This window comes from Blennius ocellaris, assembly GCF_963422515.1.
Source record: "Blennius ocellaris genome assembly, chromosome: 7".
Classification (NCBI taxonomy): Eukaryota; Metazoa; Chordata; class Actinopteri; order Blenniiformes; family Blenniidae; genus Blennius; species Blennius ocellaris.
Window position 1 is genome coordinate 24,429,335 of NC_137656.1, and position 27,177 is coordinate 24,456,511.

The 27,177-nt window shown below is 42.7% G+C and overlaps 1 protein-coding gene across 1 annotated transcript in view; it reads left to right on the plus strand.

The window, feature by feature from the left end:
• fbrsl1 (fibrosin-like 1) overlaps positions 1-27,177 on the plus strand; it is a gene marked incomplete at its 5' end in the record, with an annotated part of 329,828 nt that overhangs the window by 69,309 nt on the left and 233,342 nt on the right.

Below are 27,177 nucleotides of genomic sequence, written 5' to 3' on the forward strand. Positions count from 1 at the left end.
GGCTGGGCTGGCTCCAGTACATCTCCACTCTGTCTTCGCCTACTTGTTCACTTTCCTCCACTTTTATTCCCCGGTCCTGATTCAATCACACACATAAAGGGTCCTTTGGCCGCTGGCATTTAATTCACCTTGATGCCACTAAGCATACTCTGGGAACTGGTAGATTAAAAGAAATTCGACCAAACATTAAGGAAATATTCAATAATCTTCTAAATCTAAGATTTCTTGTGTAAACCAAAGGTTTTAGATGTTAATATAATGTTAAGCTTGTAAATGTGGAATAATTGTAAATTTTTCTTTCGTTGGGCTTCAGTTCAAATAAAAAATAAGGTGGTGTCAGGGTACGCTCACTGAGGTGTTGTTTCTTTTACCTGCTTGTCATATTTAACTTTTTTTTTTTACAAGAAACAGCAATGATACAGGAATGACGGGAGTTTAAAATAATGTTTATATTCTTTAAATTGCGCACTGCAGCACAAATTTCACCGACATTCCTTGTTGAGTGAAAGGAAGCAGCTGAATCAACACATTTTTACAACTGGATCAAATGTACGTGACATGAAGACCAAATTAATGTAGTACATTACTAAAAGTCTGAAAGGTATTATAGTTATACACAGACCTACCCGTCTCTCAGTTCCTGGATGGATGGATGGATGGATGGGTGGGTGGATGGATGGATGGATGGATGGATTGATGGATGGATGGATGGATGGGTGGTCTCTGCTATCATGTAATACCATCCGATAGAATAAAGGACTCAAACACTAACTGTGCTTCTGTGTGTGTGTGTGTGTGTGTGTGTGTGTGTGTGTGTGTGTGTGTGTGTGTGTGTGTGTGTGTGTGTGTGTGTGTGTGTGTGTGTGTGTGTGTGTGTGTGTGTGTGTGTGTGTGTGTGTGTGTGTGTGTGTAAAGCTCAAGCTTAAGCTTCAATGATCATTACGCTTCAACAACAGAAGAACTGATGTAAAAAGAGGTTCCTTTTGATCAGCATTTCCCAATCTAGAATTAAGGACCCCATTGAGGGGCGTGCCAGAGATTGCAAGGGGTGCCGAGGCTTTGCCTGCTCTGAAGTTTTGAAAATGAGATTTTAATTAGATCAGTCAAAGAAAACCCGACCTTGGAAACCGTCCAGTGTTTTTTTATTTGAAGTGAACTGCTCTTTTATGTTGGTGAGAGTGTCCACCAGTGTTTTTATCTTCACTGGAATGTTTTAGCAAATCAGCGATCACAATGGTGGGTTCAGGGGACTCAGACCATCAGTTGGTCCTCACTGAGTGAGAGACAGACCAGGTTCAAATCCCCAGTTGAGGCCCGCCCCATGGAAAAGTGACCCACTCCCATTAAGTCATTGAAAAGTGACCTATGTCTCAACAGCTTACAGACACACTGAGGAAATAGATGATATACCATTAAAATAAGCGTGGGTCAATATTCTATAGCATGGAAAAGCAAGTTATGTCTACCATTTAGTTGTGAAAATAAGAAATGCATAAAAATTATAAAAATGCGCCTCTCACATGTGTAATCTAAGTAATATACCTTGAGCATCGTTTAGTCTTGAAATAAAATTTTAGGAATGAATTTAATAAAAAGTTGCACAGACTTGTAAACTTCATTTCTGTGCATGTGATGGGATTTAGTAGTGCTTTTATTTTTTATTAGCAAAAGGTAAAGTTTCATAGGAGGAGGTCAAAATTAAAAATGTTCCATACTAGAACAGTGACCCGGGGTCACTGTTCAATGAGGGTCACGATTCTATATGACACCTGCTCAAAGCTCACATGGTAGACGGCCTGTCATTTTCAATATCGCAATTACGCAACCACACACACACACGCAGGCACGCACACACGCCTGTTTATCTCCAGAGTCATGACTCCCAGTCCATATTTCCCGCTTCTTCTCCTTTTCTTCCATTCTCACCCTTTCCTATCCCGTCCTTTCTTTTCTCTTCCTTCCTTTGCTTCCTGAACTTTCCCATCCTCTACTTTCTTTTCCTCTCACTCATTTCATTGCTTTCCTCCAATTTCCTATTTATCCCTCCATTCACATCTTTTCCTTGCCTTTCATTTCCTCCACTTCAATTTCCTTTCTTTCATTACTTGTCTTTTCCTTTACTTTCATATCCTGCCCTTTTTTCACCATTATTTCATTCACTCCTTGGTTTCCTTTCCTTTCCTTTCCTTTCCTTTCCTTTCCTTTCCTTTCCTTTCCTTTCCTTTCCTGATGTTCTTGATAGACGTTCTCTCGCAGCAGTGGATTCGTGGTCTTCTGACCTGCGTGACGGAGGCCAACCGGTGCTTCACAGGTTTTGCAGTCGCGCGTGTTGCTGGTTTCACATGAGCTTATCGAGGCCAAAGTGGGGCTATTCTCACCCTGACCCGCTTCTTTTTTTTGTTTCGCTTTGTGGTTTTTTTTCAGCAGGTGGGCTAAATCTCACTTCCTTCTTGTGTTTGCCAATTACTGCAGCGGGGCCTTCAGCGTGCAGAACCCCCCCCCCCCCCCCCCCATGCCCCGCTGTGCCGGAGTGTCTATTCACTGCAGTTATTTCATCATGCTAGCAGTCGAGCCGCAATAGAAAAGGCAGCGAGATGAATCACAGTTAGCCCAGCTCTCTGATTCCACTCTTAATTTTCACAGTAGGGGGGGGCTCATGTAATGAATCGCCAATACTGTAACAAACCTGCTCTGTTGTCACGCGGGGGCTTTGTGGGGGCCGCCCGACGAGCTGGCAAAAGGCTCCATCTCTCCTCTTTTGCGGGGCGGTTTCCAGTGAGAGGTGCTGCACAGCCTTGCAACGCATGTCAGAGCTGATACTGCAGAGCGTCCTTGATTTAACTCTCCCATTTTAAAGTGCCGCCGGGCAGAAATACCAGATCCTCTAGTGGAGCCAAACAAGGGTCAGCACAGAGGAAATTCCTCTATTTGTAAACTCAAAGGTTTGTGTTTGTTTTTAGCTGCTTCGCTAAGCGCTAGCCGTCTGTTCACACTCTCGCCGCGGCGTTTGATGTGTGTCTCCTGCTCGCTACTTGTGCTGCGTTGTGTTGACATTTGACCAGAGTGCTTCTGTAATCTGTTTTCCTCCTCTCGCTGCCTGTGAGCAGGAGCTGTATAAACATGTCCTTCCTCCGCGGGAGGCGAATGGATCACTCCTCATTACGGGCGAAGCGGAGAGACGCGAGGCGCACAGCCGAGTGGAAATCAGGCCTGACGCAGGGGCTCACGTGCTCCATCGACCTGCACGCACACACACGAGCACGCACACCTGGCACGTGTTGAAAAATCGAAAAGCGAGTTGGATAACAGCTTGATTTTGAGAAAGAAATCAGGTTTCTTGTCTTTATCTGCAAACTGCTATCAGGAGGAGGACCAGGGAACAAGAGAAACACCGGCTGGGATCACACACAAAGAAGACGTTGAGGAGAACATGTTTTTATGTTGTCATATTTCCTGTGAACTGAGAGAAAAGTTCGTGGAATTAGCCGTCCTGGAGAAGTTTTTTTTTAATTCCGAAGAAAATGAAAATGTAGAAAAAAAGATGTTGTTGAACTGATTCGGGTCAAAGTGTTTGTCAGATTTTTTTGGGATTACTTCCCATGAAATGACATAATGGAACATGGAATTAGCCGTCCCGGAGAAGTTCCAGGGAAAATGTATTGAATTCCGAAAAAATATAAATGTAGAAAAAAGACAAAGGGATTCAGCTTTCAAACCTTCACATCGGTTTTTCAAGTTTCTCTTGTACTTTTCTGGAAAGAAAAGTTGTGAACTGAGGTAAAAGTTTGTGGAATTATGCATCTCGAAAAACATTACAGAGAAACTCAGTCGAGTCTCAGATGAAAATAATAAAAAAGATGGTGCTGAAGTGATTTGGTTTTCAACATTTATTCATACATTTAAACAGAGACAATGAAGTACAGCTGACAACAACCAAAATGTGTTTCCAATCCAGAAGAATTCCATTGTCAGAACTCTTTCTGGGGAGGCCAGCCCGTTACCGTCTTGGCTTGGAGACGCGTTACCGTCTCAGTCCCGTCTCACCACACCTGGGAGCTCAGCGACGTCACGCCTGAGCAGGCGCCGGCCGGGCTGACCCGCCCGACGTCTCAGCCTCGCGCCGCTGCTCTGACACTGGAGTTACTGATGAAGCATCATCCAGGCCCGCCGGACTCGGCAGGCCGGGTCAGTGTTGTTGCACTGCTGCATGCCCCACTGGATGACTGACAGGCTCCTGCAGGAGGGCGGGGCTCAGACTCCAGCACGCCGTTTCCTCCCGGTGGCAGGGGGCGCCTGTTCAGCCACAATTTCCAGGACGTTATCATTGATATTTGCGATTCTTCTTCCCAACTGGCTGCTGCTGACTTGTTGCTGTTTCGCTCTCCTTCCTGGTGGTTTCTCAATAATCAACCTCATTTCCTCTCTCTGCTGCTCGTAATGTCTCAAAATGTTCTTCTGTACACTGCACACATATAATACAATATTTATTACACTAAAACAAACCCCAACATGACAAAAAATATCCCTAGAACTCTAAGTTGAACCTGTTTTTAAATATATCTCAGTCCTTAGCTGCAATGGAGATGAAACTTGAATGCGTTGCACAGAGGTGAGACATAAAAAGCTATAAATATAAATTCATAACATTAAACAATTGTTATATTCCATACAGAAAAATTATATTAGAGCTTAAATATTTGAGATAAAGCACAACATGTCAAATCAGATTAGTCAGAAGAAAATGTAAAACGTAAAGCAGTCTGGGTGTAAATTGAAATTTGAAATAAATCAAGGTTTCATTCTTCACTTTTTATTTTTCTGTTTCCCGACTATTTATCACATATGACGCTGCCCTTAACCAGTTTTGCACAAGTTAGTTTTTACGGTTAAGTGATTACGGTGAGATTTAAAAAGTAACTCGTTAAAGCGAGTCTTGGGTTAATTTTCAAGCGTGTATTAGTGTGAGGTTGCTGTGTGGTATATATATATTGCATATATGAAAGTTACATCAGTTATTTGGGGGAACATGCTCTAAAATCTGAGTGGATCTTAAATGGAAAATAAATGAGAAAAGTAGCAACAAAACAATTCAGAACTAATTGTAAGTGTAAGATGAATTATTAATCACACTAATCATATGCAGAACGGCTACAGTCATATCCATTAGATTAGATCCAATTGAACTTTATTGATCCCCTTTTTATATGAAACCCTGAAGGAAATTAAAAACATACTTTATACCTGTTATCCTCACCAGATATGTTCACCACTTTAAACACGATGTAATTTGACTGACGACACCAGTCATGCTGAAATGATTGAAAACTGTATGCTGCAATAGCGCTCTAACATAATTTGCTTTCAAAAGTGTGTCAATTAAAATTAATTTCATTGACTGTGGATCAAAAAAAAAATTGTATTTAAAGTTGCTCATAAGAAACCTGTGAAGCGGGCACATTAGACATGCATGTAGACACTTGTAGTGGTCCCCCCTTCCCCTCCCTCCGTCTCTCAATCTGTCATTCCCTCTAATTATTTACATCCCTCAGGAGTGAGTGGTCAGCCAGCTGCATTGCCAGCCTTGACTGCAGGGAGATAACTGTGTTCTCCTGAGACCATTTCTACCGCTCTCTCTCTCTCTCTCTCTCTACTTTCTCTCTGTCTCTCTCTCTCTCTCTCTTCTCTCTCCTCTCTCTATCTCTATCTCTATCTCTCTCTCTGTATTCCTCCCATTGAAGCAGTGCGAAGCTGGGGCCTCAGATGAGACCTAATAGACCTCTCTTTCTCTTTCTCCATTTAATGCACTGTCTCTCTTTCTCTCTCTCTCTCTCTCTCTCTCTCTCTCTCTCTCTCCTCTCTCTCTCTCCTCTCTCTCTCTCTCTCTCTCTCTCTCTCTCTCTCTCTCTCTCTCTCTCTCTCTCTCTCTCTCTCTCTCTCTCTCTCTCTCTCTCCTTCAACACCTACCCTGTACCTGTTAAACACAGGATTTAAAGTGCACTCGGCAGGGTGCAATTATACAGCAAGCGTCGTTATACCCAGAGTTAAACACAGTCCCCTCTCTCTCTCTCTCTCTCTCTCTCTCTCTCTCTCTCCTCTCTCTCTCTCTCTCTCTCTCTCTCTCTCTCTCTCTCTCTCTCTCTCTCTCTCTCTCTCTCTCTCTCTCCTCTCTCTCTCCTCTCTCTCTCTCTCTCTCTCTCTCTCTCTCTCTCTCTCTGCAGCAGCAGGCTGCTGCCAGCCTGGAGATAATTGTATTGCTGTCAGCCCTTGGTTGATGAGTTGCCAGTGTAATTGCTTTACGGTTTGACCTCTGCTTTTTTCAAACAAGCGCCCTGGTCAAGGATCTTTACTGGGCAGATGAGGGATGAGAGCGAGGCCGGTGTTGTTCTCCCGCGTCCCCAGCTTTTGTGTCTGTGTGTTTTGTGGCGGCGGGATAAATATGTTAGTCTGTCTAATGGTGTGCGTTGCCCCGGTGTCCTCTGCCATTCTTTACTCTGCCTTATAGTGCACTTGTCTGCCGCCATTTAAAATCTCAGTCAATTGAGTTGTTTGGTGCATTAAATGTGCAGAGATGCATCTTGCTGATGGCAGAACGAGGTCAACGGGAGAGCGTACGACATGGCTGAAGTGCCAGACAGAACACGTGTGACAGTGTTTGGATCGTGACCCCCACCACCGCCCAGTGGCGGCTTCGTTAGGCCTCATCTCGGCGCAACACAACTGTTGGTGAAGAGGCTGTAGCAGATCAATAATGGAATGGCATTCACAGCGAGATAGTCTGGGATCATAAGAAATTAATCATGTTTTAACCCTCGAAGCCTAATTTGTACTCCATACGATATACGAAAACATTGCTGCAAGCCACCTCCGCACCGACTCCGCATCGCCGCTACGCAGAACTCCAACAGACAGTGTGCACACAACGCCGGGGGAAGAATGTGATTGGTCCACTTGACTGCGACGAGTATGGCAAACTCCACGTGTGATCCAGATGATGGTATAGTAAATGTGTGCTTTACTGGAGAAGCGCCGTTAAATTCAAGATTGAGCGGCACACACTGCTGGTGCATGTTTTTTGTGTTGCACACCTACGATGACAAGGACGACACCGTGCAGGAAGCGAGCTTGTAGCTCGACGCTACTGTCTGCTGAAAGTAAGATGTCCAACACAATTATCATCCTATCTTTTTTTTTTTTTTTAGTTGACTACCATGCTTTATTTTAAAAAAGACTGTCCTGGCTAAATGGTTAAAAACGAAAGGATGAAACTCCTATTAAGAAAAAGGCTAAAGAGCGCTAACAACCAGAATAGCATGTTCGGAGGAGGATTGGCTCAAGAAAATTCAGGTGGGCTAAAAAAAAGAAAAGAATAAAAGAAATGTATGAAATTGTCAAGAAAGGAGCAAAAGTGGGCGAAATGGTAAAAGATAATTGGCGACTCTGAAATGGAACTTCGTGAATGTGAGCCGTGGAGTACAATGTGCAGTATAAATTTGTATATTTTCAGAAAACGTGAGACCGAGTCAAAACCAAGACCATTGAGTTGGACGAATGTAGGTGACAAGTGACTGTATCTTTCAAAATTGAAAGCTTTAACTTGTGAGTAACGTGAGTTAGTTGGGTCAGAAAATAAACCTGCCACTTAAAAAGAGAAATGCCGGGTTTGGTGTGAGTTTAGAGTCAAACGTTTGAGTTTCACGCTCTGTTTGCGGCGCTGCGTTCGTGGGAAACATCAACTTTCTATGAATACATGAATGACTTCGTAATACGTATCAACAAATTAAACTATGATTCAAATGAAGCTGATGATTAGTTTTCATGTCAGTATTTTCATGTAGGGAGGATTTTCACGTTTGTCAAGTTCGGCTGCTCTTTGTGCATGCTAATGAGAAACTGCCATGATCCGATGGAACAGGAGCACCTTTGTCTTCTTTAATGTGTGTGTGCATGTATTTGTGTGTGTGTGTGTGTGTGTGTATGTGTGCGTGTGATGTTCTGAGGTGGCGGGCTGACTATCCGAGGCTGTCAGGAGGTGTGGGAGGAGACGTGGGAGAAATTCCCTGCCGACATCTGAGGAAGAGAAAGATGGAGGTGTGAGAGAGTCTGGAGTGCTAAGTGGATGTGTGCACATGTATGTAGCCGTGTGCGTGACGGGAGGAGGGATGCAGGAGGAAATCGAAGAAGAAGAAAAAAGTGCTTTTGCCCTTTCTGTATTGCGTGGGAAAAAAGAGGGCTGCTGCCATTGTTTGTGGTGATGGGGGAAGTGCGTTGTATGATTTTGCTCACAATTTTTCATGCTGAAGAATTTATGAAGTCATCTACTGATTTGCTGCAGTGACACGTTGCACACGGTAGCTTATAACATGGGTTTGAAAGAATCTGGATTGAGTGAGGGTTTTCTTTCCATCCTCAGTGTTTTTGCAGCGAAGAATTAAACCCAAACTGCTCTCCTGAGAGTCTTTCACTGTAAATTTGAAGAGTGCATCATCTTTGAGCATCATCGTCTAAAGTGCCATCCATGATTTTGCCAATATTTAGAGACACTCAGTGTTTCAAGCGTAAGTCATGAGCGTTTTACGAAGCTCAGTTTACCATGATTGCAGTTTTGTGTATGAGACTGAGAATGATAGACTCCATCCATCCATTTTCCATCCCGCTTATCTTGAGCTCGTGTATCCGCAAAACGTTCTTCACCTTGAGTGGTCCGTCTAATACAACACCGGTGTTCAGATCCGCTGCGTCCATGACTTTTTTATTCCGGCTCCAAAGGTGGGGCTTTTCTTTAACGGGTGCAGTCCCCCCCCCCTGCAGAGACTGCTGGAGGCAGACCCTCTGGTAAATAGTTCTTCTGCTCATGCGCCAGTAAACAAACATGGCGGCTCCCATAGTGGTTTGACTGGCAGTCTGTTTTCAAGTTTTATCGTCCATATCGGTAGTTTAATAGTTGCGACTCACCCCTGATAGCATCCGATTCGTCATCGGTCATAACGAATGTCGCGTTCTCTCGATTTTTTTATTGTTCTCTGCACACACATCTGTGTAAACGCAACACTTTTTTTTGATAGTCAAGGGTGTTGTCATGTGAAACGTCGTTGTGTAAATATGGGCCATAGACAAACAGACTCACTCACATTCACACCGAGGGGCAGTTTAGTTTCACCAATTGACCTCACATGCAAAAACCAGAGTATCCGGAGGAAAACCACGACATGAGAGAGAACATGCAAACTCCACACGGAAAAGCCCCGGGCCGTTCTTGAACCCACAACCTTTTCACTGTGAGGCGAGAGCGCGGACCACCGTGCAGCTGATAATGGACTCATGACTACATTACTGACTAAATACTAACTGTTATAACCCTGTTAGTTAATGAGTTGATAATGACATGGCAATATATACATTATAAAAAGATTATTAAGTATACTTATGAGCACAACAACTTGGTATATGTTATTTTAATTTTGTTGAAACCAAAATATGTATTTTTTTGTTCATATTGTGCTCTTTATTTCTATTAATTTTCCTCTTTTAAACGCAGAAAATGTCCAAATGCGTCTTTTGGACTTTTTCAGTATAGAGTCATATTCTTCAGATAAAGCTGAGGTTGAAACCTGATGACATTTTGAAGTCACCCAACAGGTAACATGTGGATTTGTTATATAAGGCTTATTAAACATGAAACTTGTGGTTGTACAGAATGAGATTTGTCTGCACGTGTGAACGCAAACGCCTCGCGGAGACGGTGATGCTGTCAGTTTGTGGCGGGCTCGGCGGACGTCGGGTGCTTTTAGCACCGCACAGGAGCGCTTGTTTTTGCTGCCTCTGACGCGTTGCCCTCCTCCCTCTGTGGCAGCTCGTTTTCCTCCCCGTCAAACAGAATCACCATGATTTCTCTTTCGGTCGTCGTCAGAAGATCCGCACATCTAAGAAACGCCAGGATGACAGCTGGTGTCGCTCTTCAACGAGGAGACTGACCGTGGAGTCAGTTTTTTGGTTTTTTTTTGGATTCGTCTCTGGGTGTGGGAGACTCGACGTCTTTTGAAATAAACAAAGAGAACAAATGTGTGTTTTGTTTGTGATTGCACACGTCTCTCAGGGAGGACAAGGTACATCTGTTGTCTCGGGGTGATTCTTCTGATCATTTGCATGTTGGCTCGCTGCACACTGGGACTCGATGGCATGGAAGCATTAATGTGATTACTTTCGCTCTGACATTGTGGATCATTTTGATTGTTTGATTTTGTGCAAGTTATGATTTAAAGTGATAACACTGAGGAAATAGTGAAGTCGTGACAGCACTATGGCGAACACCGAACGGATGATCAGTGTAACGTGGTTAAACATTTTGGATTGAGTCCGGGAGACAATGCACCTGCAGCAAAAGAGAAAACATGCAAACTAAACATCACACTGTCCGAGGATTCAAATTCTTGTCCTCTCACAGTGACACAACATCATTCAAATTTTCTTTACACTTTTTTTTCCCTAAACTTATGACCAATATGCTTGACAAACAGTTTCCATTTGGTCCAGGAACTGTCTCGCCATTAGAAGTCTGGTCAAGCTTTTCTAAATGTAATAAACCCTGTCACCTAATCATTTGCAATTGGTCCCATTTATTTCTGACGCTAATATCATTATAGCATTTTACAAATAATTTAAATGCTATTAAATTAGTATTGTAATTGTACTTGTTTCTGTTAAACTGGTCAATGCGTTGACAGTGTTTGTACATTCCCCACTTCTGTATGAGGTTCCCGTCTCCTGAGCCACTGATTGTTTGCAGGGATTCCCATCAAACTACTTCACAAAGTTGACATAGTGTGTGTACAGAAGAGAAACATGAAGGCTTCAGGCTGAATAACTCAACAATAATCACAATGACAAGTGATGTTGTTTCAAGCCCATGAGTCACGATGTCCTGCTCCGAAGCTTCAAGCAGGTTTATAGTTCCTGGTTATTATTTTCAGATGTTCTTCCTTGAAGAGAAACGTTGTCATAAGAAACAGATGCGTCGTTTAAATCAGCATTCCCGTTTATAGTTTTTGGTCAAATCAGTAGTTGCAAAAGTCTGAAAAGACTGTTAATGGTTGTAATGTTGAAGAGAGGGATACTGTGTTGCAGGAGCTGCACTGATGAGGTTTGAGGTTGCAGGCAGAGGTTGCTTCTTTCCTGTCAGTTGTCTCCGGCTGGGATTCCTTTCCTGTGTCGGCCCCCCGCCGGGTGAACAAAATCCGCTCCTCACACCGGTTCAGCTCGCAGCGGGGCGCACTCACAAAACTCCGCTGTCGTCAAAATACTTCTGCCAGCGACTTCGTTAGTCAGCCGTGGGAAGGAAACTCATTTTTCTTTTTCCTCCTCCTTCGTGCTTTGATTTGTCTCTGCGGTGAAAAAAGTGAGAAGACGTCAAAAGGCAAGGCACTCAGAGAAAAACATGTTAGCATTCAAATAGACTAATGTTTATTCTTCTGGAAGAAGCTTTCCATTAACATCTCCCGGCGTGTTATTAGCAGTCCCCCCCCCACCAGAAAAACCAATGAAATGTGTTGATTTGTTGACGGGTGGAGATCAACCTTACACTTTTATCTGAGTTTTTATATGTTTGTCCGCTTCTCTGACGGCAATAGCTGTTGCCGAGGCAACGCTTCCTCCCTTTGGAGAGCAAGAGGAAGAGGAGAAACCCGGTGAATGACTCTGTGTTTTGGGCTGCAGCGTGTGGGCGGAGCAGCTGAAATCAAGGAGCTTCCTGTGACAATGGGTGGGAGGTCCACGGGACATGTTGGCCTCTTTCCTGTCAGACAATCGACTTAATGGTGTTTAGAAGAGCCTGTGGGAGGTGAGAGCTGCCACGTCTGGGAGCACGTGCTCTTTGCTTTCAAGAATCAGCCGTTTATTTATTCTTTTTCGTAGTAGTAGTAGTCATTTGCAAATAGTATTAGTTGTAATCGTCAAAGACACCCATTTGCATTAAACTAGCAGTACTTCAGTAAGACAATCGCAATTTTAATTGAAAATGAATTGAGTTCGAGGCTGTGGCAGTAGATTAGAAACCAGCAGGGATCAGTGCGCCCAGCTGTGATGAACCATAAAGAGACAGAGCCCCCGGGTGCATGCTGGGATGGCAGTGGGATGACAGATGCAGCAACAACAAGTGATCAGCAAGAGGAGAAGGAGGGGGAAACAAAAAGTTTGGCAACTCCAATGAAACGTAGAAATGGTGGCTCCACATGATAAAAGTCTTACGTGAAGACCTGACGACTCTGTGTGATGTAGGAAGAGTTTGTGTCTCGGCAAATTGCCATGTTCGTCATTAATTGCTGACCTTGAGTTGTCACTTGGTGTGATTATGAGTATGTGTGTGTTTATCTGTGTCCTGTGATGGACTGGAAACCTCTCCAGGGTAAAGTTTTTTTGAGGATTTATTTAGCATTTGCTTGGTGGTTTTGCCTCTTGCAGGCGAGTTTTGAGGCCTGCAAGAGGCCACTAGGGATGCACCGATCCAGATTTTTACACTTCCGATCCGATCTGGATACCCGAATTTGGATATCTGCCGATACCGGAGCTCTGTTTGCTTTAATATTATTATTATTATCATTACTGTTGATTTTATATGAGGCTGTAATAAATTCCTCTCTCCAGTAAAGTATGAAATGTACAATTGTATACATGTATTCTCTCAAAGGACAACTTGTGGGGGTCCGCGTGACGTCATCATCTCACAATAAACTAGTTCTATCTTTAAAACCTCAGAATCACGTCATTAATTCCTGGGGAAATTCTTTAGCAACGTGGCACAAACAGCCATTTTTTCCAGCGCTCACGCAGCCTATTTTCCAGGAGTTTAGCGTGGAGTAGGACGTAGCTTCACGAAGGTGTGAATCACCTGCGACAGCGCGGAGGAGCTGTTGTTCATTGTTTTGATGCCACGGTCAGTGCCGTTCTCCTCGGCAAGTCGACGTTTTAAAATGGCGACGTCTGGCAGCAGAGCGCCGCCGTGCTGTACTACAGCTTTGCAAACATCCACGTTGATGCTTTGTGGTGTTTTGAGGATAAAATACATGCAAACTTGCAGACATGTCATGAAAAGTCGGGCAGCACAATGCTACTTCCCAAGCCTCCTCACTGGCTGCAAACTGTGAAATGGATTTCCTGACTCATTACCCCGCGTCTCGTTGAGACCCGCCTCCGTGCAGGAAATCCATTCCACATTTTGCATAGCAGCGGCAGTGAAACACTTGTGGACTCATTTCAGCAGAAGCACAGACGAGGCTTCACGGATCGGAAATTTCCGATCCGTGAATTGCGTTTGTATCGCCACCCGATACCGATACCGGATCGGATCGGCCCCATCCCTAAATACAACTCATCAAGACACTGACCTCGCAAGTAATGCTTCACCTCAATTTTTCTTTAACATAAAGGCTTTCAGAAAATTCCAAGCTGTGTTGAACTTGAAGTTTTTATTGTTCTCTGAGCATTTTCTTGATTTGCATTTCCCTATAAAACATTTAACTGAAAGGTCACATTCCACAGAAACATATCTAGTTTTTCTTCAACAGACTTTTATTCTTCTGTGGCCTTTTGCATCTTTCACCCTTGTAAAGAGAAATGTATCCCTCTGAGCTGTAGTTTTTTTTTTTTCTTCTTCTTCTTCAAGGCTGTTAAACAGATTTAAAGCCAGTGTTTACTGTTGTGCTGCACTGCCGTGTTATCGCTGCTTTCCCCTTCTTCTTGCTTCCCCCTCGGCACCCGCCAGCCAGATGGTGTCACTCCACGAGCTAATTCACTTTTGGTACATGTGTATGGCAGGAGCACTCAAACACACTCCTCCTAACATATACAGGTTTACTCAGACCCACGAGCACACGCACACCCTGACTGCGATACTTGAATTACCTGCATGCACACGCACAGCGGCATCCACCGTCCTCCCTGAGATACTTAAACAGGCCCTGTATTTATTCATTAGCTTTCCCATGTGCGCGCGTGCACACACGCACACACACACACACACACACACACACACACACACACACACACACACACACACACACACACACACACACACACGTACATAAACAAGCAGCAGGTCGTGCAGCCGTGAGAGCACTTAACAGGAAATAAAAATCTGCAGTTCCATTCGAGCTTCACACACTTCACAAGTTCAAAAAAAAAATGCGATTGAATGAGTGTAGAGAGCAATAAAAGAGGGGAGAGAATTAGAAAGAAACCGAGAAATAAAAGAGGGTTATCGCCAACCTGCACATGAAAACACTCGCTTATACGAGTGTTGCTGTCAAGAAGAGATCTTGAGGCCGAGAGGCACTGAAAAACAACCCAATCGGCTCAAAACCATCAAAGCATCCAAACAGGAGAGATCCCGGTGTCAGTGCAGCCGGTTTAAGTTGATATTGAACAAAATACCGGCTGGAAATTTCAAAGGCCTCTCTCACCTGCTTACAAATTGCCACTCGTGGATTTGATTTCAGGGTAGTACTTTTTTTTTTTTGTAGCCAAGCAGAACTGGCAACCCATAATGTCAACTCCGGATACAAAATGTAATCTGAAAATCTATATCGGCTTCAAACCCGGGAGAGAGATTGGGAGTGCTTTATTGCAGATGGTCGCCATCTGCATGGATTTTCACACAAGAGCATCCAGTGAGTAGTCTGTCATTTTGTTATTGGCAGTTTGCGAAGCTCAAGCGTGCAATTACGCCTCAGTCATCTCGAGTATGGAAACAAAGAAGGTGTGTCATGCAAATACTGTCAATTTAACTGTGACATATCTTTTTTTAATTTTTGCTTTTGTCTGTGAACCAACGTCCAACTGAAAGTTAATTACTGCTTGTTTCTGGTCCAAAACAAAATGGGTTTGTCTTCCATTTTTAGTAGCTAATCGTGCTGAATGTGTATCACACACACGCTTGTCAGTCTGAGTGTTGGTGCTGAGGAGACATCTGCTAAGCTTTATATACACTTGTGTGAGTGAATGCTGAGTCATCAGATAATTGACTTGAAGAGTTTTTAGTGGTTATGTTTAGAATTAATGCAGCTTGTCTGGAGAAACTCAAAGGGTAATCCAGCTTGATTCCTTATTGACATAAATATCTTTCCTTCTTTAGTTCTATAATCAATATAGAACAATATATAATATTAAATGTCATGACTCCCAGTCCATATTTTCCTTGGACTTGGTAGTTTTGTCGATGAGTCTCCTGGAATAGCAACTGTGCTGTTTGTCTATACGGATTTCTGTGAACTCCCCATTGTCAATGTTTATACTGTTTTGTTATGTTCATGCATGTGTGTGGTTTCATTCTAAAAACAAACAACAACATCTACTGGAGGCTCCACATGCTAACGACCTGATTTTCGGCATTTCTGCCGTTTTCTTGTAAACAGACTTTATTTTCAAAACATTGCCTGTAAAAGGGATATGATAAGGCCTTTCACCTGAAATGTTGTCATGAATACGGGCCCTTGGTGCTTTGAATGGCCAATAAATGCCAAAAAAATGTGAGATTTTCACTTAAAAAAAAAAAAACTCTATCCACTCAATAACACATTCTGATATAAATGTGTTTTCCCATCCTGCTTTGTGAAGTTGTGCTTGCAAACATGATATCAGTCTTTTCTCACTCGTCATTTGCTCTTACAAACAAGTGTAGCTGTGGCGTCAGAGCTCCCCCCCCGACCTTTTCTCCTAAATTCAGCGTTGCATTGGCTGATAGAAACCAGAGAACAGAGTGGCCTGCCCACAGGTTGGCTCCTGTTGGCTGTGTGAGTGCAGCAGCCAGATGACCTGCCAGGGATTAACACCTCACGTCTCCAGTTCATTCCCCTGCACTCGCCGCCTTACAGCACCGCCGATGCCGCTGCCGCCGCCGCCAAAAAAATAGCTTATGCTCACAAAGGATTAGGCCTTTAACTGTGGTGTCAAATGAACAGGAAAAATACACCACATCGATTAACAAAAGGTGAAAAGAATGCGGTTCATTTAATCCGCGCGCCAGCCAATTATGCAACATTGATCACTGTAGAAATGCTCTCTCTTGTTCTCAGCCTGATAAGCTCCTTGGCACACAATGTGTTCTCATTCCTGTCTTGGAGGCAGAAGCCCTCTGATTGTTTGCTTTGAGAGAAACAGGCAGGCTGGGTAAATGACTGTATATTGTTAGTTAATCAGAGGTGCGTTTGATGTAGCTGACAGCGGTATTAGATGATGTGTGTGTGTGTGTGTGTGTTCTACAGTCTCTGTGGAGCGTCACATTCACTGCACTACTGTAAACTAGCAGGCGGCTGCGTGATTAAATCAATCCAGTCTGCATCATGACAAGTCGGAGTGATTTATCCGATGTGCCAGGAGTCGCGGTAATGTGAACAGAATCAGTCCAACGACCAGGCGATAAATCTACGCGAGCACACCTCGGTCGGCTTCAAACGAGCCCAACGGCTGAAGTGGTGCAACAAATGACTGCAGCACAGGTTGAATATTATATAGAGAGATAAAAAAAAGAGGGACGTTTGGGTGGCTTTCCCGGCGCGTGTTTGTAGAAAATATACAAACCGGAGCTGAATCCAACTCAAAGACAGAATGTTCCTTTGAGCAGCCATCGTCTGACGGGTGATAAATGGTGATAAACCCTTCATGTTTGAACGTCAGCCAACGTGATGCTGTCGGTTTGGACCAGACATTTGATCCTTCTTCTGAAGATGATCTCCTTTTTTGTTTTTCCTGGGTTTGGGGTCTTTCTGTGTGGCGTTTGCGTGTTCTCCTCGTGCACGCTCACTGTCCAAAAATAAAAACATGCATTTTACTTTAAATCGGCCAAAGGTGAAGCTGTTGATTGCGACTGTGTGTTTCTATGAAGCCTCCAATAGAAAATCCTTCAAATCGAGCTCAATCTGAAGCGTCTGATCAGAACGCGACTACAGTTCCTCATACAACAAAAGCGCTTCCTGCAGTTCCAAGTCATATAAAGTACAGTATGTGCTTTCTCACTGCAGCATTCGTCACTTTCCTTGTTGGCTTGTCAAGACTGTCCAAGATTAACAATGAGAAAATATGGCTTCCATTTGTTATTTCTACTGCCAGATTAAGACATAATGGATCAGCTTCTGGACTTCAGCGTCAGTGTTTTGACGCCTTCTGCATATGTAACCGATGCATTCATATTAAGTACACAACTATTTGAGCTTAGTAAATATTTTCTTTTTGAAGCCACGTTAGATAATATTCAGAAGAAACTGCAGTTAACCGACTGGTTGCTTTCATACTGTTATTCTAATGCAGGATTGTATCTCAGCCTCACCTCGTAATACAGTTTCATGACTCAGATTCTCCTTTTTTCACAGTTCTTTTGTAGCGCTGGATGCACCTTCAGTGAAGCTTACGATGCCATTTAAATGGGGGGAATTGACAGCTGAGCCGCGGCTCTTTGGGTGAGCAGCCACGGAGGAGATTTTTCAAAACAACCCAGTAATCTCTCTGTGGCACTGCTTAAAGTCTGGAGCTGGAGGGGGAGATGGACAGAGTGATGATGTACATTAGACATAACCGTCTGTCTTCATGTCACACGTTTTTTTTTCTGCACTCCGTTTGTGAAGAGCTGCTTTACCTTTCGGTTTGTGAATGCCTCATGAAGCCGCCTTTACCCTTTGCAAGAGACTCCAGGGTTGCTGACATTCCTCTGCACAGAATGCATAAGCCTTGCTTTGGGAAAGCCAGTGTGTTTCCACGGTGGATCTCCGGGCTCCGGCGTGACCACGGAAAGCCGTGCACTTTATTGTTGTGAGCAGAGAAACCTGTGTCGGATTTTATGCACCCGTACACACACACACACACACACATTTTTGCGCATGCATACACACATGCTCCACTCCCCATGCAGCCTGGAACGGCAACAAAGCTCCCCCGTACTGTTGCCAGGGTAACGTGGTCGGGTCAGACCAGTCGAGCGGACTCCTGTTCCAGCCCGAGACCCCCCCCCCCCCCCCCCCCCCCCCCCCCCCCGTCACCACACTATCTCTCTGTCTCCCATCCATCCTCCTTATCCCGCTCTCTCTCCCTCTCCTCTGTGTTGTCAGTTTTCCCCCGGCTCATCATATCTTAACTCACTTTTTCCTCGACGGCGAGGCTCCTGTCACATTTCTGCCTGAGGCTGAACATTGTAAAATGAGGGGGAATTCGCCACCTCGGCCACTTTTGTCTCATTAAAAGCTGAACATGCAAAGGAGCGGCACTCCATAATCGCTGCCAAAATTATTAGACAAGACACCGAGGCGATACAGTACTAAAAAAAAAAAAGAAGAAGATTGAAAGTCATAGTTCCAGATGAAGAAGCTGACAGTTTGGCCCAAGGCTTTGGCGATAACTTCATAATATAATTGACATCCATACGTTTCACGTGTTAAAAGCTTAGACTGTAACTTAGAAAGCAGGATTTTCACCAGCAGCAAAACATTTGCTGAGCATTTATTTGCCACGGTGTTTAATCCTCTTCATTTATAAATGGATTTTTAATAATACAGAGTGTGATAAATCTACTCCATTATGTGTAGAAATAATTCAGCAACCACTTGATAAAAGAACAAACCCACTTCAGGCTTTTGGCATATGGAAATTATATCACAACTAAGCTGTTGCTGGCAGACAGTGATGAATTATATTTCTTCTCCAACAGCTATTATAGATCTGCTGTCTCAGTTGTGGGCTGCGAATGAAATGGCACATATAAACAATCTGGTCTCGTACAATAGCTGAAATCAGTTTGCAGTGGCGACGAGAGATGTTCACATTTTGATAATCATATCAACATTGGTCGAGAATATAAAGGAGCACTGCCAGGTGGGACATGTTGGATTATCCTACCAGAAAATCAGTTATTTTGTTAGGGGGGAGATTATTGTACAAACATCATCACCAAAATACCAAACCACCTGTTTTCATTATAAAGTCACTCTATAGACCTGATTGACTTAAGGTGTGTGTAAAAACTGTGCTAATCGATTACTGTGTGGACTATAACTCACTATCAAGGCACTGTTTACACAACATTTCAAGTGAAAACACATTTTTTCTTTTTGTTTTTTCATTTCAGAGGTTATGAGTTTAGCAATATAAAAATGATGTTCATTTTACATGAAAATTATGAAGTTTGCATGTTGGGACACGAGTTACCGCTGGTGATTGTTTTTGTGACGAAACAACACACACTTGTGTGCAGAGAAGAATAAGTTATAAACAACAATGGATTTGCATGGTCATACATTTGACCAAGTTGGGTTGTTATTACAGTGACTATTAAAGTTGGAGGAGAATCTGGACTGCCCATCATGACAGTCTGGAGGAGTGCGCACGCCCAGTAGCAGTGATTTTAAAAGCTATATTTTCCCCAGCTAACATGGAGATGAATTAGAATATTTTCAAAAAGTTCCACTTTTTGGGCTGTTTAGTTCAGTTTTCAGTGGCTCCGAGCAAAAGTTTTCTATTTTCACTTGAAAATGTTGTCGCGTAAACGAGGCCATAGTCTTTTTGGCTGGTTATGCAACATTACAGCAAATAGTCCTTTTTTATATTTTTGCCACTCGTGCTGTTAATCTTTGTTGTTCACCTGCAAAACAAACCCAGTTGCGTGAACTCGCAAAGGAATGCATCTTGTTTGGAATCAAAGTGGCCTCAATGTGTTTGATGGCGGACTCGACTCGGCTTTGTGCCATCGGTGTGGAGCGTATCCATGGCATCACATCGGCCGCCCCATCTCACTGTTGCGTTACACTCTCTCTCTCCCCGCTGAGTGTGTGGGGCGAGTGCAGCTCATCATCTAGCCAGTCGTGCTTGTTGTTCTGAGACCTTCCTTGCATCTCATGCTCAACAGAGCACCAGTGACTGGAAACATGTCGCATGGGAAGAGCTGCCGTCAGAGGTAGAAAAAAAAACAACCCCCAAAACAAATACAAATCAGTGTCGCACATTGTTTGGGGCCGATTAAAACCACGCATTGTCATGTCATGCATTCTGCCTTTTTAGTGATTTTGGAATGAACAGAAGATGATGCCCGTCGTTCACCTGATCCAGAAGCAGCACAAGGTTCCCTACCGGACCTTGCTTCTATGGATCAGTTGGTAGAGCAAGTCGTCACTCAAACTGAAGGTTGTGGGCTTGATTCTCCATCTTTTCACACGTGGAAGTGTCCTTGAGCACTTTGTGCAGCAGCCGCCTCACTGGTGTGTGAATGTGACTAGCAATGTAAAGTGATCTTTGTAAATCAGTGGGAAGGCATTATAATAATCAAATCATTTACCGTAGCCTACATGTTTGTTCTCATATTGTTATATTTTGTGCATCATTTTCTCCTTTTTGAATGCATGTGTTCGTTATTGGGGGCGTGGTGCCCCGGGGGTTAGTGAAGCGAGCTTGAGTTTGGAGGTTTACGCGTACAACCTGAACAAGACCCTTGAGCTCCAGTAGCAGTAGCTCTGGCCTCAGTGAATGAATGAAGTCAAATACAGAGAAGTAGATTAATGAAGCATGCTTACTTTCTTACCCCCCCCCCCAAAAAAAATAAAATAAATAAATTATAAATTGTTGACTACCTCTGTGATGAGCAGTGTGTTCTTTTAGGAGGCAGCTGGTCAACATAACTACCCCAAGGGCTCCTCCGCAGCCTGCCACTGTGTATTAGGCACAAAGTGTGAGCTGTAAGCAGCTGATTTTCATTTATTTACACCCGAGGCACTCCACTGACATTTCTTTTCTTTTGTGCTTTATTAGATCACGTACATTTAAGGTGAAACATGAAGATGGAGCATAAAAGTCAGAGTGGGGTGGTAACCAGCAGGTGTGTGTGTGTGTGTGGGGGGGGGGGGGGGGGTGTCACAGAGATCAAAAGGATTTGAGTTGTATGTATTTCCTTGACATTGTATAACCCAATTTATATTAAGATGTTTGCTTGCAGGTCTTGTTAGTATAAAATCACTGTGGAAGAATTGGCGACGGTTCTGACACTGTGCCTTCAAACAAGCTTTCTCACCTCCTTATCTGATGTTGTAACTGTGCTTTTTTTTTTTAACGCTGTCTGCTCTCAGCACAGCTCACTGCCCAACCTTGAGCTCAGAGAAAATACCCAGGCAGGCGCCGACTAGTTGGGGACCAATGAGAGAAAAATGATGAGTTTTTGGGTGTGAAATACGCAGACAGGTTCATAACAACCTGTTCCTTGTAGGAACCCAGAGGGGAGCTCAAGAGGGAAGTTAAAGTGTATTTAGATAGGTCCGGGTACTTAAAACAACAAAATATCCTCTTGAGTAACACTAAATAACATTGAAGTCAATCTGTGTTTGGATACAGAGGAAAAACATTTAAATCCCACTTGTAAATTAAAGCAACAAACAACTGGAGTTGTTAACTCAAATAAAAGAGGTGGTCAGACTTTCTCACCTCAGACTTTCACCTATTCAGATAAAAACCCTTAACACCTTCTGCTGATTTGACTCACTTTGTCATTAAGGGATTAATACCACAGTTTATCCCGATGTAAGGTTGATAGATTTGACTTCCCTGCTAATTAAGGCCTGCGCCTTTCGTCGCCTGGGTAATTACCTTATCCTGCACGCGAGGTAATGAGACTGTGCAGCAGCTCCAGATATATACTTCAGTCTTTAGTCAGATTGTTCCGATCTTCAAATATCTATTGTAATGACGCACGATCGGACTTCAAGATCACATTGATCAGCACTTTGTGAAATATGTGTGATATTTTTGGCTGTGCTGCATTTCCTATAACAGAAACATCATAAGCATTACAGGAGATCTTTTTTTTTCTTTGGAAGATTAAGATTTCAGACTATCGAAGAAGGCTTTATCTCATTTCTTATTAGTGTTTATTATATGAGGCTAGACCCATTATGCCGGCCCTCTTCAAATATTAAACAGTCAAAAGATAATTGCATCAAACTGTCAAACAACGAGTGTCGTTCTTTTGTCTCTTTGTGTTTAATATATTAGCTGACTGAGGCGGCTGATACCACACGAGGGTCTTTCAGAATACGGATGAGACCTTCATTTTCTGGGAGTCCATGCTTAATTAATCCCACTTCTCACAAAGACATGTTTCTATTGATAACGACGTCTTAATGGTTATTGATGGGACAGCCGTATTAGATGCTCACTTCTGTCCAGAGGAAGAGAAATAACAGCAGCTACATCTTCATATTCTTCCTTTTCCTGCTGACAGCTCTTTAACGCTTTAATGTTGAGCCTCGGAAAAAAAAGATTCTGTCTGGGCTCTGCTTTTATTACTGGTGTACCTTTTGTGTGGGTGTTTTGACGAAATGACGCTACGTGGGTTTGTGCTGGAGTTGTGTACAAACAGCAGTGGCTTTCCTGTTGAATTTGACTTGCAACATCATGATAGTTTTACACGATTTCAGGTGAGTCTTTCAGGTAAAAACTCATTGATTTTGTGTTTTTGTTTCACATTTAGAAAACAAAGTCCATTTGCACGGAAACGGGAGAAACACCACAAATAGTTTTCAAATGGGGCCACTAGAGGGTGCTGTTGTTCCAATTTGGTGGCCATTTTTTTCAAAAAGTTGTGTTTTTTCAGTTGCTCCAAGCAACAAAAGGTTTCTGTCTTCAATTGAACACGTTGTGTAATTGCAGTGTCCTGTTAGTGACATCATGTTTCGCCCTAACTGTTCGGATTGTTTCTGAAGGAGCTATAGCGCCCTCTAAAGGTAGTGATTGACATGACAAGCCTCTCATGAGCTTCGTGCTGCTGTGTGGTGTCAAAGAAATGCAATTAAATCATTTTGACAACATCGTATCAACTTGTGAGTGGGTTGCTATAAGAAAACTGATAGTAACTGTTTTAAATTCACAGGATTAATATTGTAGTCTGTTTGAATTGACGTCTATAAAGGAAGCAGTTTTATTCTCACTGAGTCGACTGTGTTTTGTTTTGGGGTTTTTTGCACATCACTGGAGTAAAATCAGTCCCAACAACAGTAACAGCTGTTTTTTGGGGTTTGTTTTTTTTTTCATTAAGACTTCAGGGAGGAAAATGTTACTTGCAGAAACACTTGTTTCACAGCAGCTTCTCCTGGGAGGGTGGGAATTGTACCTGCCAGTAAGCGAAGAAGAAATCGTACTCCATACTCGCGCTGTGTAGAACAAAAATTCAATAAATAATTGGAAATGAAGGGGTCTATGAGTGTGTTTTGGGACTTTTTCGTCTCACCATTTTGGGACTTTTAACAGTTTTCTTTGTTTTGCTTGATTTTTTGTCCCAAGAAGAACACAAAAACCCTCCTCCTCCTGACACATGAACACCATTTGTCGCTGAAGGTGACGTTCATTAGCAGCTCCGACGTGCTACCCATCTGCTAACCTCCCTCCCCCGGAGCCGATAATTTGATTATTCATACGGAGCGCTGGGCTGACGGTGGTTGTACCGAGCACTGCTGGCTGTGAACAGATGTTGGAATGTGAACTACTGCCTTCAGGCAGCGGTGTGTCGTCCTGCGCCGTCCAAACACACCGCGGCGTCCGTCGTCAGGCTTCATCAGATCCATTTTATATCCAGACATGGAAACACGGGGCGGCAGAGACGCCCCCCAGAGGACGAAGCAGTTCAGTCACCAAACACACAAGCGAGCAGCCGTTTGGCAGATGTGCATGTTGATGGTCATGTTTTATTACTAGATCGTGTAGGAGGCCGCTTCTTTATCTTTCCTGCAGACCTTGAAATGGTCCAAAACAAAACAAAATAAATAAAACATCTTAATTAAGTTTAAGTGTATTGAAATGTAAGAAAAGTAAGAAATGAGGTATCACATTTGACACCATTCAAGCAGTGATCAGGCCTTTTTTAACTGAAGTGTTAATGAACATAATACACATATTGAAAAGTCAAGGAGGAGAGTTATTTGTTATAATATTGAAGTAGATATTTGAGGTCCTTGATTATTCAGTTTTCTCGATGAATTTGAAGAACATCGGTCCAGATATCTGCTTTACTGAAAGAGCAGACGTTGGTCAGTTTGAGTGTTAAGACTTCCTTTTAAGATTTCAAAGCTAAAAGTTCACTAGAAATGACATGATAATTTATGAGACACTTATCCAAGCTTTTGGTTTTTACTCCTAGTAAAACAGCCTTTGTCCCTGTGATTGATTGACACATTTAACTTGGTGATATAAAAGGTCTTTTGCTTGAAAAACACTTTAATTTTAGTGTTCAAGCCAATTTTCAAACGTGTTTCTATCAAGGTATATTTAAGGCAATTTTTTGCAATTTGATATAGTTGTGCAAAATCAATCGCATATCTTTTGTTATTTTCATTCTTGATTATCTATGTATCTATCTATCTATCTATCTATCTATCTATCTGTCTGTCTGTCTGTCTGTCTGTCTGTCTGTCTGTCTGTCTGTCTGTCTGTCTGTCTGTCTGTCTGTCTGTCTGTCTGTCTATCTATCTATCTATCTATCTATCTATCTATCTATCTATCTATCTATCTATCTATCTATCTATCTATCTATCTATCTATCTATCTATCTATCTATCTGTCTGTCTGTCTGTCTGTCTGTCTGTCTGTCTGTCTGTCTGTCTGTCTGTCTGTCTGTCTGTCTGTCTGTCTGTCTGTCTGTCTGTCTGTCAACCTATCCATAGAAGAAAATATAAAAAATTTATTGATTGCTGAAATTAATACATTTTGTGCACGTTTGCTTGAAGAAACTAACAACACGGTTTTTAAATCTAATTTTTCTGCAGACAAATCCAATAATCGGAAAACTGTAATTCTGATGCTTAAAACTGTTAGTAATGTGAAATCTGTCATCGAACTGCGAATAGGAAGGACTTGATATGAGAGATCAATTTTGCATTCTAAACTGAAATTCAAACGTGGTTTTTTTGCCTTGCTGTTCATAAAAATGCCAGATTTTCACCAGTGCTCAGGACTTACATGCAGACTCGCACAAAACTCAAATGTCAGACACTTGTAATTATGATCATTTGCTAAACATCCACAATGTGTGTTATTGTCGCACAGGAAACGGTAATTCTATTCATTGCTCGCGCTACAAACTGTTAATAACTGCCAGCCCTGAACACCAGTTTAATATATTGCAGTGTTTAAAAGACCAGTTCCCAGTGAAAGTGTTTCTTCCCACAGCAGGGTGACATTTATGACTGCCTTTGTTACGCCGGTGGAGAAGAAACTGGGAGAGAAAAAATACAACAACAGGCAGATACCAGGGTGTTATAAATGATGTTTGAATATCAATAAACAAACAGCAGTTCTATACAGGCCACAACTGGAGCGTGAATGTGAAGATTAACAATGGGGGAGGGGGGGCGCTCGGTCAGAGTGTAAATGTAAAGTGACTATATTTTCTCTAGTGTGTGTTAAAGCAGCACTTCATATCATAAGCTCATTATATCTGAGCCATAAAGTGATTATGGGCTCCAGTAAGGCATTGTTCTGCTGTTGACAGGATTAAAGATGACTTTACACAGGCAGAGGAAGAGGGAGGGAGGTGGTGTCACTGCTTTCTGCTCCACTGTTTGCTCGCTCTGTGCGAGCCGAAAGCCAGAGGAGCTGTGCTCTTGACTGTTTGCCAGCTGCGACACCCCCCCCCCCCCTCTTTTACACATTTATCTCCTGCTAGTCCGTCTATCCATCTCCATCTGTCTGCTTTGTTTGGCTTCGGAGGTGATGTGAGGTGGTATTTTTCACAGAGTTGTCATCACCTCGTATACAACTGTTTCAAGTGTTTTTGAGAGAATCCTTGAGACACTGACGGCTGCAAATCTCCTGTCAGTCACTCAGAGTTCTTTTTCTTCCGAACAGTAAAGGCTGAATGCTCAGCTTTTATGACACACATATATATATATATATATATACTCTTTACGACTTAGATCATCGTAGAAATTCAGTTTGGATTGTGGCTGCGTTATGGTGTGGTGGTTTACACTCTTGTGTTACGTGGAGAAGTCTTTGGTTCAATTCCCTGCTTTTACATGTGCAAATTTAGGCTGTTTATACATTGTCACGAGTAAAAATGGAAAACCTTTGTCGCGTTTGGTGATTTGTTAACTTTTTGAAAGCGGCTCCCAGAGTGGAACTTTTCAAAAACGCTCCGTCTTTTGTATAAAAAGGCTACTTTTCTGAGACGCTGCTACTGCGCCTGTTCACCGTATTGACGTTAAAGTTCTTCTGCGCCATGACGACCAGTCCATATTCTCCCGGGGCTTGATAGTTTTAGCGTTGAGGCTCCTGGAATAACAATCCAACTTCGTCATCTGTCCATACAAATGTCCGTGTGCTCGCCAGTGTTAATGTTTATGCAGTATTGTTCCCTGTGCTCATGTGTGAATAGTTTCATTACAAAACAAACAACAGCATTTCCAATGTGAAATCTACATAATTTTCCAAATGTTACCACATAAATGTGAAACTTTTCAAGACGAAACGTCAAGCCGATGTGGTTTCATTAAAACGCTGTTATGTTATCGGTGCATACGTGTTTTCTTCAGCTATTCATATTGAGATCATTCCAGGAAGTGAGAGTTTTTTTTTTCCTTGGCCCTCAATATAATTCTTTGCAAATCTAAATATATCAATATGCCGACGTCAATCCAACTATCATGATGCAAACTGTGATTAACATTCCCAGTGAAGCGTTAAATAATGGAAAAACGAATGGTCTTGTGATATTCATTTGGTAGGTTAAAGTCTTTGTAGTAATCTTTGGTGTTTTGTAAAATCTCCAGGAATATATTGGTTAACTCTGCCATGTTTGTGTTTCTAAGTGATGTAGACGTTATGCTCCTCGCCTTTTCCCCCAGTCCTCAGTGAGTGTGTACAATAATGTGTCTGATCTGTGAACACTTTGCGTTTATCCAGATGAGATGTTGTGTGTGTGGAAGCTGATATATTAACGGGACACACTGACAAATGCACAAAACAACACACGCGGTCTATTTAGCACTTCTCCCTTCATGAATATGGAATATCAGGCATTTGTTCCAGATTGTGCAAACTACAAGGAGTGTATGTTAACACATTAAAACACAACTCCTCGTGTGATTTCCTGCCTCTGAAAACATGTGCATTGTTTATGATTGCATCTCTTTCTTGAAGAGATGCCGCTGCTTTTGTGCTCAGAGGCATTTC